The 19,546-nt window shown below is 36.1% G+C and overlaps 1 protein-coding gene across 5 annotated transcripts in view; it reads left to right on the forward strand.

Moving 5' to 3' along the window:
- Positions 1–19,546, forward strand: part of TMEM135 (transmembrane protein 135) — a 292,950-nt gene that overhangs the window by 233,626 nt on the left and 39,778 nt on the right. The gene's annotated exons all lie outside the window — the stretch shown is intronic.

The raw sequence follows: 19,546 nt of genomic DNA on the forward strand, positions 1-19,546 counted from the left end.
CCTGAGTCAGACCAAGTTCCTATCATGCATGAAGAATACTGGACTGTTTTCATCCTGAAAGAGAAAAACAATTCTGTGGATTGTTTCATGGAGCCGTTTTGCCATATTATACATGAATGGAGTATAATACTCCTTAGTGTTTTCCCCTCTTCTACTCTTTTTCAAAAAAAAAGAAAGAAAGAAAAAGAAAAGAAAAATCTGTTTCCTTTCATTTGTATGCTACTTTTCCTTATTTTTAGACCAAAGTTTGATAAACACCTGAAGGCTTGAAAATAATTCATATGCATCATTTATAAAATATTTAAATATTCTCTTAAAGACATGTTTAACCTAATCAGCTGTCATTTTGATATAAAATTTAAAGAAAAAGTCATGTTTACTTTAAAATAATCTTTAGGTAGCTTGTATGTTGTGCCAAATAGTATAGTAATAAGTTATCTCTGAGATTAAAAGCAAGAGTATAGGTTATTTTGTTCATTTCATCTCCTGGATCATAGCCTTTTATTAAAATACTTTGCAAAAAATATCAGTGACCATTATATGCATAGGGAGGATTCATTTCTCATTAAGCGTCTTCTCAGTTTTATAGAATGTTCCTTGAGAGACTGAGAAAATAATTTAAGATCTTTATATATGCATTTACTGAAGAATAGTATCCTGAACTATCTATTGAATATATAGACATATCTAAAAGACTTTATTGAAAACCTTTCTTTTTTAAGCAAAGATTGAATGTCTTCCATGACTCAGAGTAATGAAAAAGGAAATATTTATTTTGAGGATAAGCCAATTTATATATTATTGGACATAACACAGACCACCCAGGCCTGAAGCCTACTGTTTATAGTTAAAGATCTTAAATCTACATATGCTCTTGATGAGCAAGAGCTATCTTTGTTCCAACTAGAAAGTTTTATGTCTACAAAGGGTAATAATTTCATGTTTCTCCCCACCACCCTTGGCTAGTAAAATTCTGTCAAGATTATTTCATTTACACAGGGGAAAAGATTTCCTTGGACCGCAGTAATTAATAACATTTCCAAATTTCATCTGTCAAGGGCTAATGTTTAATATTGTTGGAAAACACTGCGTTATATTTGTCTTCAAAACCAGTTTCTTGTATAAATATGTGTGTGTATAAACAATGTAGCTGACTTGTTTTTAGTGTAAAATTTATACCTTGATTTGAAGCTTCATTCTTCTCTACACAGCTGTCAAATCTTAGAATTCTTCAAAGATTGGTTCTAGACTCTCTTCTTTTTCTGTTTTCTCATTGTGAATAGCTTATCCTATGTTCTTAGCTTTAACTACTATCTAATACAGTAGGAGGGAAGAAAGAGAAAATGATACAAAGCAGAAGCTGTTGGGCATGAATATTCTCAACTTTTCACTGAGAAGTCATGTCTGGTAACTTCTGTGTTTCTTAGTAAAAGTAGAAGGTAGGATCTTTGATGAAACTAAGAAAAGAGAGTCAAAGGCCTGAACAGAATTTGGAGGATTTGAAATTCTTGTTATGTATAGATCAGAGGAAAACATAGGATTGGTGGGCCATGTTCAGGATCCGTTGAGCAGGGTTATTATATTTTGTTGTGTAGTTTTCCCTAGTAGCACATATCAGCCTCATTATATTTATGGAGAAAGTAGTCAGTTTCATGATATTTGTAGTTTTGCCAATGGAGACGATGCAAGAACTGAATGGGAAAGGAGTTTAGGTCATACAATGTTTCCTAGGATCATGGAATTTAAAATGGATTAGAAGTGTAGTGAAGAAGAAAGCGTTGATAGATGGGAAGCACTATGAAGCTAATGAACTGGAAGTCTCTTAGGAGACCAGAGAATCTCCATGGTGGGAATAGTTCATCAAGACAACTGGAAGTAGTAAGATGGACTGCTTGGATTTATGATCCAGCAACAGCAAGGATGGCAAAATTATGGTAATAACTGTAGAAGTAGATGGCTGAGCTAACATGTAGTTACTCGCTGGAATCGAGAAGGCCAGAGGACTGCATGGATCACATGTGTGGACATGGAAGTCACTCGGAATAATGGAAGGTTTTTGTTTGTTTTGTTTTGTTTTTTAATTTTTATTTATTTATGATAGTCACAGAGAGAGAGAGAGAGAGAGAGGCAGGCAGAGACATAGGCAGAGGGAGAAGCAGGCTCCATGCACCGAGAGCCTGATGTGGGATTCGATCCCGAGTCTCCAGGATCGCGCCCTGGGCCAAAAGCAGGCGCTAAACCGCTGCGCCACCCAGGGATCCCTAATGGAAGGTTTTGGAAAGACAGTCAAGTCCCAAAGCCTTTGATGTCTGTGGGAGAATGACAAGAGATTAGTAGATATGACAGTGATGAGGAGGCAAGAGGGATGGTATGACTGAATGGCATGAGCCTCAAATGCTCAAGACATTTACTAAAGAATTGGAGATAAATGATATAAAGCTAGAAATAGTGAACAAGGAAGAATGTGATTAGTAAACAAATAGCCTTCATTTGAGAGGGCTGTAGGACATATATGTCTTTACGGGATAGCTAGTTTTCATTGGAGATAGGCCAAGAAAAAAAAAAAATGCACACACACTGAATCTTTTCAAGATGGAGTTAAAATTATAGGACAACACACAAAGTAGTAGTATGTCCTCAGTGAAAGGTGATTTATTGAGTAATAAAGTTGATTGAAATAGCAATATTATGTCCTAACCCCATTGGGTTTTCATGTGTTTTGGTGTTTGGAATGGAGTATACCTACTACAGGTGGACTATCACAATCTCACCATTAAAGAGATGAAGTCAAGAGTGCTAGGATGGGTAAGAGAAATGATTAGAAGTATGGGTGAAATTAGTGCAAAATTTATATGTCAAATGAAACATTCACTGTCTAAGGACTGTAGAATTCTATTTGTTAAAATGGTAAGCTGATTATGCACATGTTGGAAGTAAATTTTCCTGAATGTCTCATGCTATTTAAAGAAAATGCTTCAAAGTTTTATATTCTTTGAGTTAATGATCATATGATCACGCTTATAAATTACCAAGATGGTATAAAAATTGCTTCTTCTTTAACGATTCATTTAAATTACTGAGTGGTAAAACTAAAAAATTGTTTTCTCATTGAATGATATCATTATCCTTTCCTGGGAATATTTTTTAAAATCTCGTAGTGAAATAAATTTTCTCTTATTAAATAGATATATTTGGCTGCATCCATCTTCCAGTTTTGGACTCTGTATATATTTGAGAAAAATCTCCGTGTTTTGAGCAGTTTCCTCAAATCATTTAGTATTGAAATATAAATTTATAATCAGGGCTATTTATTGTTATTATACATATCAGAGGTAATCATGTAGCTAACATATATATAGCACTTATATTGTCTCACATGTTAATTACTGTACATGTATTAATACTCAATCCTGTGGGGGTAGGTACTAATTATCATCATCTCACTTTTACAGATGGGTAAACTGAAGGTACAGGGAGGGTAAACTAACCTGTTGATAAGTAGCAGAGCCAGAACCTGGACCCAGCTGTCTGAATCCAGAGTTTGTGATATTTACCATTAATGCTAAATTATTATATGTGATATCTGGAAGAATATGGCTCATAAAAAAATAAAACTTCTCTTTTACATTCTTTTTTTTTTAAATTTTTTTTTTAATTTTTATTTATTTTTGATTGTCACACAGAGAGAGAGAGAGAGAGGCAGAGAAATAGGCAGAGGGAGAAGCAGGCTCCATGCACCGGGAGCCCGACGTGGGATTCGATCCCGGGTCTCCAGGATCGTGCCCTACATTCTTTTTCTTATTTTTTTACTCCCTGTGGATTATTTGGGATTCAGTGTTTAAGATTGAAGAACCCAAATACAGTGGCTTAGATGTGAGAGAAATTTATTTCTTATATAAAAGAGGACCTGAGGTGGGCAGTCCAGGGCTGATATGGTAACTCAACAGTCACTGTGTCCAGTCCACTATCTGTTTCATCAGCCTTGTGAATGTATTTTCTTCTTGAGATCACTTCCTGTACTAGGATGGCTGCTGGAACCCCAGCCACTGTATCTGGCTTATAGGCCAGAAGGGAGATGACTGGTGAAAAAAGAAAAAAATGGACCCATTGTATCAAAATCTGCTTTCTTTAAGCAAAGCCCCGCACAACACTTTTGCTGTCATTTCATTATTTAGAATTTAGTCATATGGCCATACAAGCTGGGAATTTTGATGTTTTATTCTGGGTAGCAGTATGCCTAACTAGACAATGGATTTCTGTTATTTAGAAAGGGAGGATAGATATTGGGTAAGTATTCAGCAGTCTGTGAGACACCATCCTTGGTGTCCACATCTTTTCCTCCTGATCTTTTAACTGATTTTTTTTTTTTTAGATTTTATTTATTTATTTATTCATGAGAAACAGAGAGAGAGGCAGAGACATAGGCAGAGGGAGAAGCAGCCTCCCTGCAGGGGAGCCTGATGCGGAACTCATCCCAGAAGCCCAGGATCATGACCTGACCCAAAGGCAGATGCTTGTACACCGATTTTATCAGAACATTTTGGACTGGAAATTGAATTAACAGACATAGGCTAGGAGAAGGATTGAGAAACAGTAGAGTGGGGATTTGGGGACACTCATGGCATATGGTGACAGTAACGCAAAAAGCAAATTGCAGAGGGCACAAGTCATAATTGCTGTAGTTACCCTTTAGAGTAAAATGCTTCCATAAAGTGATTAAGTAGAGTTTGATTGTATATTCACATAAAATAAGTGTTATTAACACGTTAATAAAAAGCAGTGTTTTTTAAAGCAATGTTTTTAAATTGGGCTTCTTGTCCCTACATGGGAAGGGAGTGGATGAAAAATTCTCACTTTGTTTCATTTATTTAGGTATGTAGGAGAAGATTGATTATTGGACCAGGAGAGTCCTAAATGATCAGAGGGAAATTCTTTTCTAATTCTCCCTCTTTCTCAGGAGATAAGCTCTCTTGTCCACCCCCCTTTAAAGAGTGGAGAATCTGCTATATCTGATTTTAGATGGAGTTGTGGAAGTTTTATTATTTGGAAAAAGAAAAACAAAAGTATTTTAGAGGAAAAACATTTCATTGGAAAAGTTTTTTTTTTTTTTTCCAATAGTTAAGTAAGTAAATAGTAAGCTTCCAATAGTTACTTAAGTTTGTTTCTTGTTTTATTCACAGCTTGGATTTCATGATTGCTTTTGGCAATACTTAAAGAGTTTTTATGAAAGTAGAGAATATTATGCATGGTATGCATTAAAAAATATATAAAACTAAATGTCATGATCCATATTCTTATTTCCCTGTAAGACTGTGTGCTGTGGAATACAGGATAGCTAGGTAAAATCTTGTTGATTTCCAGAGGAGATTAAGTACACCTACTTTTTTTTTTTTAAAGATGGTCTGAATATGAATATTTTCATGACTTGTTCATTCTACACACTCTATCGACTATCACATTTGAGATGACTTAAGTTTCCAATTAGGATTTGAATTAGAATGAGAAAACATTCTATGTCTTTATTTCAAGAATGTGTTAGGAACCAAATTCTGACCTTAAGGGTCAAAGATACTGGATAGATGATCATGGATTTAACAAGGAATTCTTTCCTGTCTCCTCTTTGCTATTGTGTTTTTTTCTCTTGCTGCACAATCAGTAAACCCAGTTTCCTAGTGTTATTCATGTTCTCTATTTGTTTTGTTTTGTTGCTTGTGGAAACCTGATTAGAGCTTTTGAGAGTGAATTTGAGTCAGAAGTGATTTATTTTGTGTATCTAAGCTGGATTCCAGCTGTTTGAGGTTTTTCTCTTAGAAGTCTAGGTTTCACAGAGCATCTAGATGGAAAAGACAATTCTGGTTAAGATGCCTCTCCTAGTCTTTTTAAGCATTTCAAATCCTTTGTTTTTCTACATTTTGAAGAATTTGACTTAGATTTTTGGTTAATCATTAGTATTTATGCTTAAATTCATTAAACTGATAGAATTACATTCCAAAATTTGCTTTTAAAAATGGTTAGTTTTAAGGACGGATTCTGTGTATTTTTTTAATTACTTGCACTTTTCTAGTTTCAGTTAAGCAAATTAGTAGAATTTACTCCAAGAAAAGTACTACAGTATAGATCAAAGAACGTTTCCTTAGTACCTCTGATTCAGAAATTACAACCTCTCGAAACATGAAGAGAAAGAGGTCATTGTAAATTTGTGAATTAGGCCATGGCTTTCAGGGCTGACTCCAGACTTACTTGAAATGTCTTCACGAGTGTAGCTTAAAACAATCTCTGCCCACTTCCCTCAAAGCTTTCCTCAATGACATTTCACGGCATAATTCACAAATTTACAATGACCATTTTAGCTCTGCCTACCAGTAAGGGGAGTAACTGGCAGAAGAGTGAGAGCAAGATCCTCAGGGAATGTGGGAAAGAAAATCAGACACTGAGAGGGTTACACTTTTAGTGTTCAGCAACTCTCAGACCTGAGAGTTAATATGACCATGCTGTAGTCCAGGAGTTGATTACTTGAACCCAGTAAGATTATGATTATATGTATATTTACTGCTGGTGTGTGATTTTCAAGGAGGGCTTTTCTTCTAAGGATTATAGTCAAGAAGGAAACAATCATAGATGACCTTTCTAAAATGTAAGCAGATAAGCAACCTGATACAGCAAGTGTCATGAGAAGTATTTTATAACTGGGAGTTCACATAAGAAAAACAGAATTGAGATTTTCACAGATGCTGTCAGTGATCCCATTTATTCCATCCAAAGCTTTTGGCTTTTCAGAGTCTGAGTTCTGTTTTGATTAGGTCTAGAATGGCATAATAGAACAAGTATAGGATTTAGAGTCAAAAGTCTTAGATTCTAATTCTGGTTCTCATCTAATAATTTATTAATTTAACAATCTGGGGCAAAACCGTTGTCTTCCTAAATCTCAATCTCATTTACCTATAAAATAGATATTGTGAGGCTCAAATAAAACACCATATAACTATTGTTACCACTTACCCGTGTTCTTTTTTTTTTTTCTTACCCATGTTCTTATTCGGGGTTTTTTCCTTTTAGCCTTCTTGACAGCATCTGACTTCAAGGGTGCTGTCCTTTCCTAGTGCCCTTTATTCTTTGCCATTTACTCTTATTATCATTTTAGGTCTTCTCCTTCCCTTGTCCATTGATAGGTGTTCTTCCAAGATCTTTAATCCTTCTAACAGACTGTGGTTATAAAGAAAAATAGAACAGGTATCTTGCTCATAAAATGGAAAGCATCACTTGGGATTTGCATGTAGATTTTTATAGCTGAGATCATAGATTCAGAGAAAAGTTCCAAATACCAAAGAGGGGGTATGGAGAACACCACATATTGTAGAAAACACATATTGTTTGTGTTGAGAAGGGAACTCAACACATACTGAATACATAATCATGTGCCAAGCACTGCTCTTGATAGATGATTTTATATCACCTCATTTGATTTCATGTTCACTGCAATTTTTTAGGAGAGTTTTTTGTTTTTCCTCCTCTCTTATAGAGAAAGGAACTGCAGGCCAGGCTGTTAATTAACTTGCTTTCAGGTTATTCAAGTCTCCCTGTATTGTTTATCTGTAAGGCCCCCCCCCCCCCCCCCCCCCCAAGACCACAGTTTGGTAAGCACTGTTTACTTCTTTGGGCGTTTGAGTACTATGCTAACGATATAGATAGAGTTGGTCTCCAGTGTACTAGCGAAACTAAATGAAATTTGAGTGTTTTTAAACAAGGATACCAGATATGATATTTATGAAATGAATTTTGTACTGTTTTGGGAAACCTAGATCTCTAGACCAGTCTTTAGAGTGGGTGGAAGGGGTGGTAGCAGTAATTCAGAAGGCCTTCCTTCCCCAAGCTAAAAATGTCAACAGAACTCTCAGGTCTGAAAGCTGCTGAACACAAAGTGAAACCCTCTCAGTGTCTGATTTTCTTTCCCACATTCCCCGTGGACCCTGCTCTCACTTTTCTGTCAGCTACTCCCCTTACCGGTAGGCAGAGCTAAAATGGTCATTGTAAATTTGTGAATTACACCGTGACTTTCAGAACTGACTCTAGACTTACTTGAAATGTCTTCACAAGCATGGCTTAAAACAATCTCTGCCCACTTCCCTTAAAGCTTTCCTCTCTGTTCTTGTTTTTCTGCTTCTTAGCTCCTTAGTGCACTACTCCATACATGTCTCTCAGGCTCCTCCAGTCCATTCTTCTGACTTTCTGACTTTGTTTTTAGAATGGCCAAAATATGCCATATACCTTGTGCTTTAGAAGTCTGGTGACAAGTGTGCTGTACTGACCCAAGTGTAGAATTAGTGGCAGGAGTGAATGAACTCTTGAGAAAGAAATACCATGTTTTCAAGTCCATGTTCTCATATTAAAGAAAGCCAGACAAGACATTTATAAAATATGATTTGTAAGTGCACAGGTTTCTAAAGAAATCTTTTTTGCCCTTAAAGGAAAAAGAGGCATCTTTTGTCATTTAGAACAAATAACCCTTAACCTCTTCATTTTGTTTCATTTACATGAATGAATAATTGAGAAACTCTTATCTCCACTTTCAGATGTCTACAGTTTTTCTATTTAAAAACATTACGTGAAGTGTTACTATTACATTGGGTAATTTTATTTCAAATAAATATCAGAATGTCATAATTTTGTCCTGCTGTGTGATTGTCTTTTGTGCTTTCACTTAACTCTCCCTGCTCTTTAGCCTCTTAGAATCTTGCTTCTGAAGTTTGAATTTCCTTCCTTTTTTTCTACAAAAATGAGATGCAGAATAAGGCATGGCTTGAAGTCAAAAGTAAATTCCCGTCTTTAAGTTCTAGCAACCGTTACAGGCTCCTTAAGGCCAAAGCCTGCCTTTTAGCCACTTGGCTGTGTTGGGTGACTAAATGTTCTAGGCAAGGGCACTGGACTAACTATAAGAATGTGGAATTTTGATATACTGTTGCCAAAATTAAAAAAAAAAATCACTCTGTGTATTAAATATTTGTCTGGCGGGATACTGAAAACCTAAAATATAGCCCACACATACAAACTTGTTGGAAGACAAAATACATTTTTCACCAAGTCAGAGTCTCCTAGTGAGAAAAGCCAAGCTTATTTGGATTTTAAAGTTTTCCTCCCATTTTCCTCTACTGCCAAGCTCCACAGGAACCCCTAATCATGTAGCACTGAAAAGAAAATATTTTCTGCACTTTTAAATAATGTTATTGCTTTCCACTCAGCAGCATTCCAATTTACATATGCAAAGGAAAATAAAAAACTATAAGGAATGGATATTAGCTAGGATGGTATTTAAGGAGGGAATTAAGATGTAATTATAATTGCTTAGAATATGCCCATATATCAGTTTTGCTATCTTTAAAAATATATACAATTCTAAAAGTATATGTTCTTATAAATCTTGTCAGCTTCTTTAATATATTTTTAAACATTTCCTAAGGGAGGTTTGTTAAATGTTCTGAAATATTTTCTTGCTAAATATTAAATTATGTACACATTAAATATTCTAAAATATTTTCCTGTAAAATGTTGCACATGAATGTTTCATCTTTCAAAACTGGTAAAAGCAAGAGCATGTTGCAGAAAGCTTATGAAACATGTAGATGATACTGTAAACAGTATACTCTGGTTATTTACTATAGTCCCTGAATCAGCAGAACTCAGGTAATTTCTGCATACAGAAATATGATGGACTAATACAGAAATAGATAAGCCCTTGAAGGGAAAATATAATTTTGAACATTTGAGTATTTAGTTGGTAATAGAAGTTCTTCTACTTTGGGTAGAGTGTTAATTATACAATAATCTTTCTACTTAAAACATAGAAGAAGGTATCTGCGGTGGTTCCTTGAATGTGTTCCAGTGTACCTCATACAAATTTGGTATTGATCCAATTGTAAAGTTGGGTTTTTTGTTTTGTTTTGTTTTGTTTTGAATTCATGAGAGACACAGAGGCAGAGACATAGGCAGAAGGAGAAGCAGGCTCTCTGTGGGGAGCCTGACTCAAGACTCAATCCTAGGACCCCAGGATCACAACCTGAGCCAAAGGCAGACGTTTAACCACTGAGCCACCCAAGTGCCCCATGGTATTGATTCAGTTTTCTTTTTTTACTTTGAAGCCTAGAATCAGATTGGAACTACAAATCATAAAAACTTGTGGATAGTATTTTGTATCAAAATTTTTAAGTTTTGAGGAATCTGAAGAACTGTTCAATTCAGTCCTTTCATTTTACACTTGGAGAAACCAAGGCTGAGAAACATAACCTTCTGCTTAAGGTTTTGTAACTGTTTAGTCAAAGAGCTAGAATTAAAAATGAGATTCTCAGACTCTGATTTATCATAATTAATTATGGAGTCTAGACTGGGAGAAAAATGTTCACTAGAAAGAAAAGAGTTAACCTCCCAGTATATTAGAATGTATATATCTATCGACCCATTTGTAAATGAACCAGTCATTTCTGTCAAAATTCATGATAACCTCAAGACCATTCTAAGTCATTAACGCTGTTGGCTCCAGTAATGTAAGTGAAACATCGCTCAAGTAGGAATAGCTGTCTTTCCTTTCTCTGGCATTTCTAAATTATCAATGCCACGTGATTGATATCTCAGAAATACCTTCCAGATGGCTGTACTGTTTGTTTACTGAACTCTGCTGGTTCTTCATTCAGGCTGGTCAGATAGGATTGGTTTTTGTTTTTAAGGTAAACATGGCTGTTTGCACAGAAATCCATTGTTTTGTTGTACATGTCCATTAAAAAGACGTCATTTTTCAAATGAGTTTGATGAATTAAAACCTTTTTATTTTAATTTTCTGCCTGTGTAGAATTTCACTTTTAATAAGGGTTGGGGGAAAGTAAAGCAACATCCCTTTCTAAAGTTTCTCAAAAAATATCAGGATATCCCTGCAACCAGTACTTTTTCTTCCTTCCCCTACTCAACTCTGTCCACCCAAAACATTCTCAAAAGTGGAGTTGTAAGGCTGGCAAGAGCCATCACCCTTAAAATTTCCCATGAGATCCTCATAGAAGGGATTAAGACTTCAGGAGCCCCCTCTCCTCCACAGCCTGCCCTAGCGCTCCGTCTTTTCTGTCTTTGTCACTCATTTCCGTCCCTGAGGTTTAATTGGCCAATTTTGTCATCTTAAAATTCTAATGCTAAACGATTATAAATTCTGTGTTCTGTGAGTAGTTTTGAGGTTTTTCTAACTCTTTAATTAACAAGCATTTAATCCTGTGTTTAGAGAGCTATGTATTGCAATGCTTGAACCCTCTGGCACTTTCCCTGGAGGGTTCTCCTCCCAAAAGACCACCAACAAAAGCCTGGACTGTAACGGTGTTTGGAGCACCTTGTCTGTTTCAGACCTGCACCTCCACGTCCTCGCAGCAGGGCTATCAGGGAGAGTCATACTGTCTGTCATTTGAGGAGATTAGAGCCCTCTGAGGTCAGGTGACTGAACCTTTACCCGCCACAGCTTCTCTTGAACACTCAGTTTTGCAGTTCCTGGTACCAGGGAAGTGCTGATCTGCTTTCTGTCACTAGAGATGAGATGATTTCCGCCCCCTAGAATTTTATATAACTAGGAATCGCACAAAATGCACTTTTGGGTCTGGCTTCTCCTCAGCATTTTCTTTCTTTTTTTTCTTTTTCTTTTTTTCTTTTTTTTTTTTTTGAGATTCATCCATTTTGTTGAGCATATCAACACTTTGCTCTTTTTTTACTGCTGGGTAGCACTCCCTTGTATGCCACAGTTTACATATTCATGTGTCCCAGGAATCCTTTCCAGCTTGGGTCAGCATTTCATTTGACGGTTTATGTTATGTGCTATTGTCCTAGATTTGTAAATAATTAGGTTACAATGAGATTATATCTGTTTGTATCTTTGGAGGGAGGGCTGTCATGTTGGACCTTTTATATAAATGTTGGGCAGCCCTGGTGGCTCAGCGGTTTAGCGCCACCTTCAGCCAAGGGCGTGATCCTGGGGTCCCGGGATCGAGTCCCATGTCGGGCTCCCTGCATGGAGCCTGCTTCTCCCTCTGCCTGTGTCTCTGCCTCTCTCTCCCTCTCTCTGTCTCTAATAAACAAATAAAATCTTAAAAAAAAGGATGTCCTGGCAGATGCTGTCTAATTTGCTATTTGTGGCTCAATGTTTCACCTTGGGGTATGAACTGATGAATTTGACAGGGGTGGGGGTTATTACATTTTCTTTATATTCCTCCGTCTGCTGAGGACAGGAACTGCCGCACACTTACCTTTGTAGTTTGTTGTAGTAATAACAGAAGCAGTAATAATAGGTGATATTTATTGAACACTTAGTATAATAGTTATATGAGGTTGGTGCTATTTTCTTTTTTTTTTTTTTCACCTAAGAAACAGACACAGAATTTATAGAACCCTTGCTTGTCTTGATTCTGTAGCCCTCCTTTTTAATTCTGCTGCCTCAGTGCTTAATAGTTGTGGAACAAATGAATGAAAGTGCGAAAGAGTAAGGATTGCTTCACAGTTCTCTAGATATGGTGTTAGTTACACAAAAAAATATATATAACTCCATCTGATATGATTCAGTGGTAGTTTTACTCTTCATCATCTTTCCCTCCTCCCAAATAAAGAGCTCCCACAATGCAGCTCTTGATCTCAGGGTCATGAGTTCAAGCCCCATGAGTGTGGAGCCTACTTTAAACAAAACAAAACAAAACAAAACTCCTCATTAAAAAAAGAAGTGACTCCCATTTAAGACCCTTATTTATTCCTATTCATGTCTATATAAATTCATGCCAAATTATCAGTTTAAAGAAATGAATACAAATTAATATTAAGGACAATCACAGGGAGTCTTTAATAAATGTCAGGATAGCTAATTTAAAAATATACAAGTTTCGGGACACCTGGGTGTCTCATCTCAGTTGGTTCAGCATCTGCCTTTGGCGCAGGTCATGATCCCAAGGATGGAGCCCCATGTCCCCACATTGGGCTCCCTATTTAGTGAGGAGTCTCCTCCCTCTCTCTCTGCCTCTCCCCCTGCTCATGCTTTCTGTCTTTCAAAATACATAATTGAAATCTTAAAAAAATACAAGTTTCTTAAAATATATATATAAATTTCCTTAAAAACTGATTATAAAAATAACCCCCAATTCTAGAATTACTGTTAAAAAATGAATCCAAGAAAGTTGGTACCCAATTAGAAATATAATTGCTATGAAGTATGATGTTTTCAGTTACTGCACAGATAAAAATTTCTTTCTTTCAACATAGATCTTTTGAGTGACTTATGTGCTATGCATTGCTGTAGGCACTGGATACATAATTGAACACTATGCTACAGTAATTAGGAAAAAATTGAGCTTAGAACACACACATATGTTTATGCACATATGTAAATTACTAAATAATATGTTGTAGATAAGCCTATTTCTGAAACCAATACCAAAAAATTTTAAGATTATTTAAAGTTACTGTGAAAAAAAATAAATGATGGTAGGATTGGGAATTGTGCTTTCAATTTTCTTAAATGTAATAAACAAATACACCTGATCTTTAGTGATAATATGCTTGTCCTGTATGGCAGACTATTTATTGTTCAGAAACCTTTGCTGCTCCTCTGTGGGGAAGCATTACTTACCTACCCTATCTCAACATCATGCCAAGCCTTAGCTTTGCCTTAGCTAATGAAATATGAGTGGAAATGATTTATGTTTACTTATGAGCTGAAGCTTTGAATGAGAACATAGTGTCCCACATTCTCTTTTCTTCTCTACTCTGAATATGCTTCTTCCTCACTGTAAAGTTGTAAAGTCTGAAATAAAAATGACCTGTAGGGACGCCTGGGTGGCTCAGTGGTTGAGCGTCTGCCTTCGGCTCAGGGCATGATCCCTGGAGTCCTGGGATCAAGGCCCACATTGGGCTCCCTGAATGGAGCCTGGTTCTCCTCCCTTTGTCTATATCTCTGCCTCTCTCTCTCTGTCTCTCCTGAATAAATAAATAAATAAAATCTTTAAAAAATTAAAAAAAGTAAAATAAAAATGACCTGTAAGTTGAGCTATAGTCAACCCTTGTTTGACATATAACATGAGCAAGAAAAAAAACTTTTGTTGTTGAAAGCCATTGAAATTTTATTGCAGCAACATAACCTAGTCTAGTGGTTGTCAAACTTGAGGATGCATTAGAAACATCTGAAGATTTTGTTAAACCTCAATTGTACAAGTTTTACAGATTATTGGGCCCCATGCTCAAAGTTTCTGAATTCAGTAGGTCTGGGGTGGGGACCAGGAATTGCATTTCTAACCAGTTACTATCTGATGCTGAGGTGTTTCAGAAACCACACTTTGGAACTAACCTTTCTTGATACTGCCTGTTAGTTCATATTTTTGAATACTCTTATTACTCAATAGATGTGATAGCACCAGTGCAGAATATTTCCCAACTTCCTTAATAAAGAAGTAAACTCTATAAACTACTCCTTCAATTTCTGGAACATGGACACACAAAATGTCATAAGAAACCCTAAATTTGGTAGAGTGGATTAGATGACCATGGAAATTACTATCATATTAGGTTAAAAAAAAAAAAGCAGCTGAAAAGATACAAAGAACAAAGAGAGTTTGAGAAAGAAGCAGTCACTTCTAATTATGGGAGAAAAATGCCATCCTGATGGACTTAGTAGGAATTCTCTTTAAAGAGGAGGATGGTTAAAGAGGTCATTGCATATGGAAGGACTGAGGATGACCACAGTGAGAGAGGTGAGAAAGTGAAATGCATCTGAATGCAACTATTGATAGAGTTTGCTACTGAGAGACAGATGAGGGAGAGTCTCTTTCAGAAGTCCACTTTCTTACTTGGTCCATAATAAAACACAAGCTTCAGTTCAGTACTGTTTTTTGTATTAATGTCTGGGATTGAGATGCTTTGGGAATTTATGTTGCTAAAGGTGGCAAATCTAATACCAAGGGTAGGCCTTATGATTGTTCAGGAAGTCCTAGAGAGACTGCTGTGAATAATAGCTATTGTGAAGAGGAAGTGGGTGAGAGAAGCCAGCATGTAGTGCTGACCAAAGGACACTCTCCAGTAAGTTAGGTTTACCTGGAAGACATTTGGATGTGAGGAAATGGAAGTTGGTTCCATGCGCTTCTGTCCTGGGTAAAGTCTTTGCGTAGGACCAGTTGGAAGAGCGTTGCTCTCTCCCATCATTCACATGTTCGTGGTTTGTCTTCTCGGGCCCAAGGTCCCACTGCTTCTCTGTGATAGTTCTCCTCCACAGGGAGAACTCAGAAGACAGAAAGGCAGTTGACAGGGATGTAGAATGATTTTACTATCATGTGAGGGTGTCTAAGAACAGTTTTCAGGCAGATCACTCAACCTTTCTGGGCCTTGGTTTCTTAATCTGTAAAATAGAATTCTCCCAGGTTCCAATATTCCATTTTTCTAATACTTCCGGCCAATAAAATACCATTACGTGTTAACCTGACCAATTTCTATTATACATACCACAAATTAAGTTCATAATCTTTGAGATGCCTGAAGTAAGCTGCAGTATTTGAAATGAATGTTTTTCTTTTAGAGTTAGGATGCTCTATAGTGCTCATTTAATCAGAAAATAGTTTTCTAAAAGCTTCCAAAATGTTGTTTTTGCTTTACTACCCGTAGGTATGTATTTTATTTATTTTAGATTTGAACTTTGATAAAAAGCATATGACCTAATGTTACAGTTTCAAATAGCTGTTCATTTTGTTCAATTTGAAAACCAATTGCCATTATTATTTTAGTGACATAGACACCAACATGCATTTGAAAACAAATTAATGTTGATTCAAAGATTCTATATAATTGAAAACATTTGTTTTAATCTCTTTCACAACCATTTAGGGGAAGAAAATGAAAATCCTTGCCAGTCTTGAGGTCTTTAAAAAAAATAGATCGGTTCAGAATTGTGGTTATAATTTCATTTAATGTAAATAATTTGTGGCCATAGTAATGCCATGATCTTAGGAAACTTGCTAAGTTTTTCCTTGGATTTGCATAAAACACCAATTTGATATTAAATTTGGTTTTTGCCTCTAGTTAATTTGTCAAGTCTAAACACATGCCATTTCCTCAGCAGCTACAAACAGACCTTTCAGGGTTAGGTCCAGTACAACTCAGATCTACTCCTTTTATAAGTATTTTGAAGGTTGACTAGTTTTGCTATTACTAATTCGTTTTGGTAGGGAAATTCATCCTCATTAACATTTCTTTTAGAAACATTCTGAAGGTGGGAAGCCTGGTTGGCTCAGTGGTTGAGCGCCTGCCTTGGGCCCAGGGCATGATCCTGGAGTCCCGGGATCGAGTCTCGCATTGGGCTTCCTACATGGAGCCTGCTTCTCCCTCTGCCTGTGTCTCTGTCTCTCTCTCTGTGTTTCTCATGAATAAATAACTAAAATCTTAAAAAAAAACAAAAACAAAAACAGAAACATTCTGAAGGTGATTCTTCATTCCTTAGCAGTCGAAGACAGTTTGGAGCATGACCTTCCTTAGTCTGTATTTTAAAGCAAAAACTGTTTCAGCCTCTGCAAGTTTAAGGAGAAATATGATTCTCTTGGAGTTGTTACTGTAAGTTTGTTATCCAAATGTTTCCAATTTATATTTAGGACACACCAGAAAAAAGTGCACAATAATCATCTGGGGACTTACAATCACACTTGATTATCCGTAACTGCTGCCTGCTTCAGCAGCGTCCCTTAGGTTCTTGAGAACAGAGCTAACCACCAGTGTCCCATTCCATATGAAATAAAGTACTGTAAAATATTTACCAGAATAAAAAATAACTTTTTTAATGCACTGGGAGAATTCACTTATGTTTAAAGAAATCCAATTGAAAATTAGTTTGAAGACATACAGTGTGTTCATGAAGCAAACAAAATAATCTTCCTCAAATTTCTAGATTTGTTGCTCTTCTAACTTCAGATTTTTGTATGAGGTTCTTAAGATAGGAACATAACATTAGTTATTTTGCTTTATTATAAAAAATGCCATATGCAGGCTGAAATTGAAAACTCTATTAGTCTTCTAGTAATTAGACCTAAAAGAAAAAGCCTGTGGTGTGTATGTAAGCAATGTGTAATGTATTTTAATTGCATACCCCAAGTTCTGAGTAGTAAATTGAAATTGTTGATTTAAGCTATTGGAACATGCTATGTGATTAGGACAGCGAAGGTTTATTTATTTATTTATTTATTTATTTATTTAGCAAAACAAAAATAAAAGCCTGAAATTAACTCCATGTCAGTCTTTTTTTTTTTAATTTTTATTTATTTATGATAGTCACACACACACACAGAGAGAGAGAGAGAGAGAGAGAGGCAGAGACATAGGCAGAGGGAGAAGCAGGCTCCATGCACCAGGAGCCCGACGTGGGATTCGATCCCAGGTGCTCAGGATTGCGCCCTGGGCCAAAGGCAGGCGCCAAACCACTGCGCCACCCAGGGATCCCTATGTCAGTCTTTTTAAAAATATTCTTATGATAAACAGATGTCAATCAAAGTTCTATAATTGTTGATCAAGTTTCAGTTACTAAATTATAATGGAGTGCTAATTTGAGTTTCTGCGCTTGAAAATTGATTAGAAAAATTGGTTATTATTTTATGTTTTCAAAACAGAATAAAAAATTAATTTAAGAAGAAACTAAACATTTCAACAAAGATAATTCATATGGCCTCAAGAGCAGCCTAATCCCAGAACTTGTACATCCCTTGTGGAAATATGGAAGTTTTCATTAACATTAAGAAGCCACCAAATACATTGGCCTTGCCCAACCCTGCTGAGTAGGCTAGATTTGGCATATATCTAGCCAATAAAGGGAGCCAGAGAAATAAGAATATACCAAAGCTGCTCAGCCTCTAACGTAAATTATATTAATCATCTTACAGATATTCATACTATAACTTTCCTTTGGTTGATTTCAACTAGATTCAGGTATATGTCATTTTTGGTACCTGTATTGGTTTAGAATATATGATTTTAAGATCTTCCAACACCATACTGAAACTTTTTTTTTGAGGGGGAGAGAGACAGAGAGAGAGAGAGAGAGCGAGAGAGAGAGAGAGAGAAATTGAGCACCGAGACCCCCATGTGCAGCAGAACGGGGTTGGGGGTGGGGCAGGGACAAGGGGCAGAAGGAGAGAGAGAGAACTTTAAGCAGGTTCATGCCCAGTGTGGAGCCCACCTGCAGGGCTGGATCTGAGGACCCTGATTTCATGACCTGAGCTGACATGAGTTTCATGAGTTAGACACTTAACCTGCAGAGCACCATTACAGGTGCCCCAATGTAATGAAAACATTTCAGTAAAATCATGCTACTTTTTCTTTCATTAAAAAAAAAAAAAAAAAAACTATTTATGGGGCAGCCCAGGTGGCTTAGTGGTTTAGTGCTGCCTTCAGCCCAGGGCGTGATCCTGGAGACCCAGGATCGAGTTCCATGTCAGGCTCCCTGCATGGAGTCTGCTTCTCCCTCCCTCTCTCTGTGTCTATGATAAATAAATAAAATCTTTAAAAAAAAACTATTTAAAATTGCATGAGTTTTCTTTATAATAAATATAACAGTAAGTCACAAATTTGAAGTATTCTGGTTCCTTTTTAACTTTCAAATTAAACTTTACAGTCATATTTACTCCAAATATGTTTTTAGTACCAATAATAATTAGACAAATTAAAATTTTGATTTTGATTCAGCTATTGTGTGTAACTTATTTATGACTAACTTCATGTCATTCTTGTTATACCTTCTGTATGCCTGAACTTTAAGCATTTTGTCTTAAATAATTTTGTTCACATATAATAATGTAACTTGTTTTTGATACTTGAATGACAAGTGATTATGATATAACCAACAGAACAAAAGTATTTTAAGAATTATCAGGGGGATCCCTGGGTGGCTCAGCCGTTGAGCGCCTGCCTTCAGCCCAGGGCGTGATCCTGGAGTCCCGAGACCGAGTCCCACATCGGGCTCCCAGCATGGAGCCTGCTTCTCCCTCTGCCTGTGTCTCTGCCTCTCTCTCTATCTCTCTCTGTCTCTCATGAAAGAAAAAATAAATAAATAAATAAATAAATAAATAAATAAATAAATAAATAAATAAATAAATAAAAAATAAATAAAATCTTAAAAAAAAAAGAATTATCAATGTATTCAACTATTTTAAATTGAGTTTATTTATTTAATTTATTGCCAGTCTGTTAGCATCTTTAATTATAGTTTTGCATACTGCTTTACTCAAGTCAAATAGTTTAAGGAGATAAAGAAAAAGGCTACACTAAAGAAATTTAAAGCTGAATTATAAAAAGCACAGTAGAGTAAACTAAGCTCTTGAAAAGCATTAGGGATACAAAAATCGTATGTCATAAAAAAAAGAAATTTTGTCATAACTTTTAGTCCAGGTTATTTTTATTTTTATGGCAGACATACACAGAGCTTTGCAGATACCTGTTTTTTTTATGGTCAGGTGTGGCATATAATTTATTTTGCCTTCCTCAAGAGATCAGTAGTACAGTGTCTCTTGTGTATTATGTG

The sequence above is a fragment of the Canis aureus genome, chromosome 23 (genome assembly GCF_053574225.1).
Source record: "Canis aureus isolate CA01 chromosome 23, VMU_Caureus_v.1.0, whole genome shotgun sequence".
Taxonomy (NCBI): domain Eukaryota; kingdom Metazoa; phylum Chordata; class Mammalia; order Carnivora; family Canidae; genus Canis; species Canis aureus.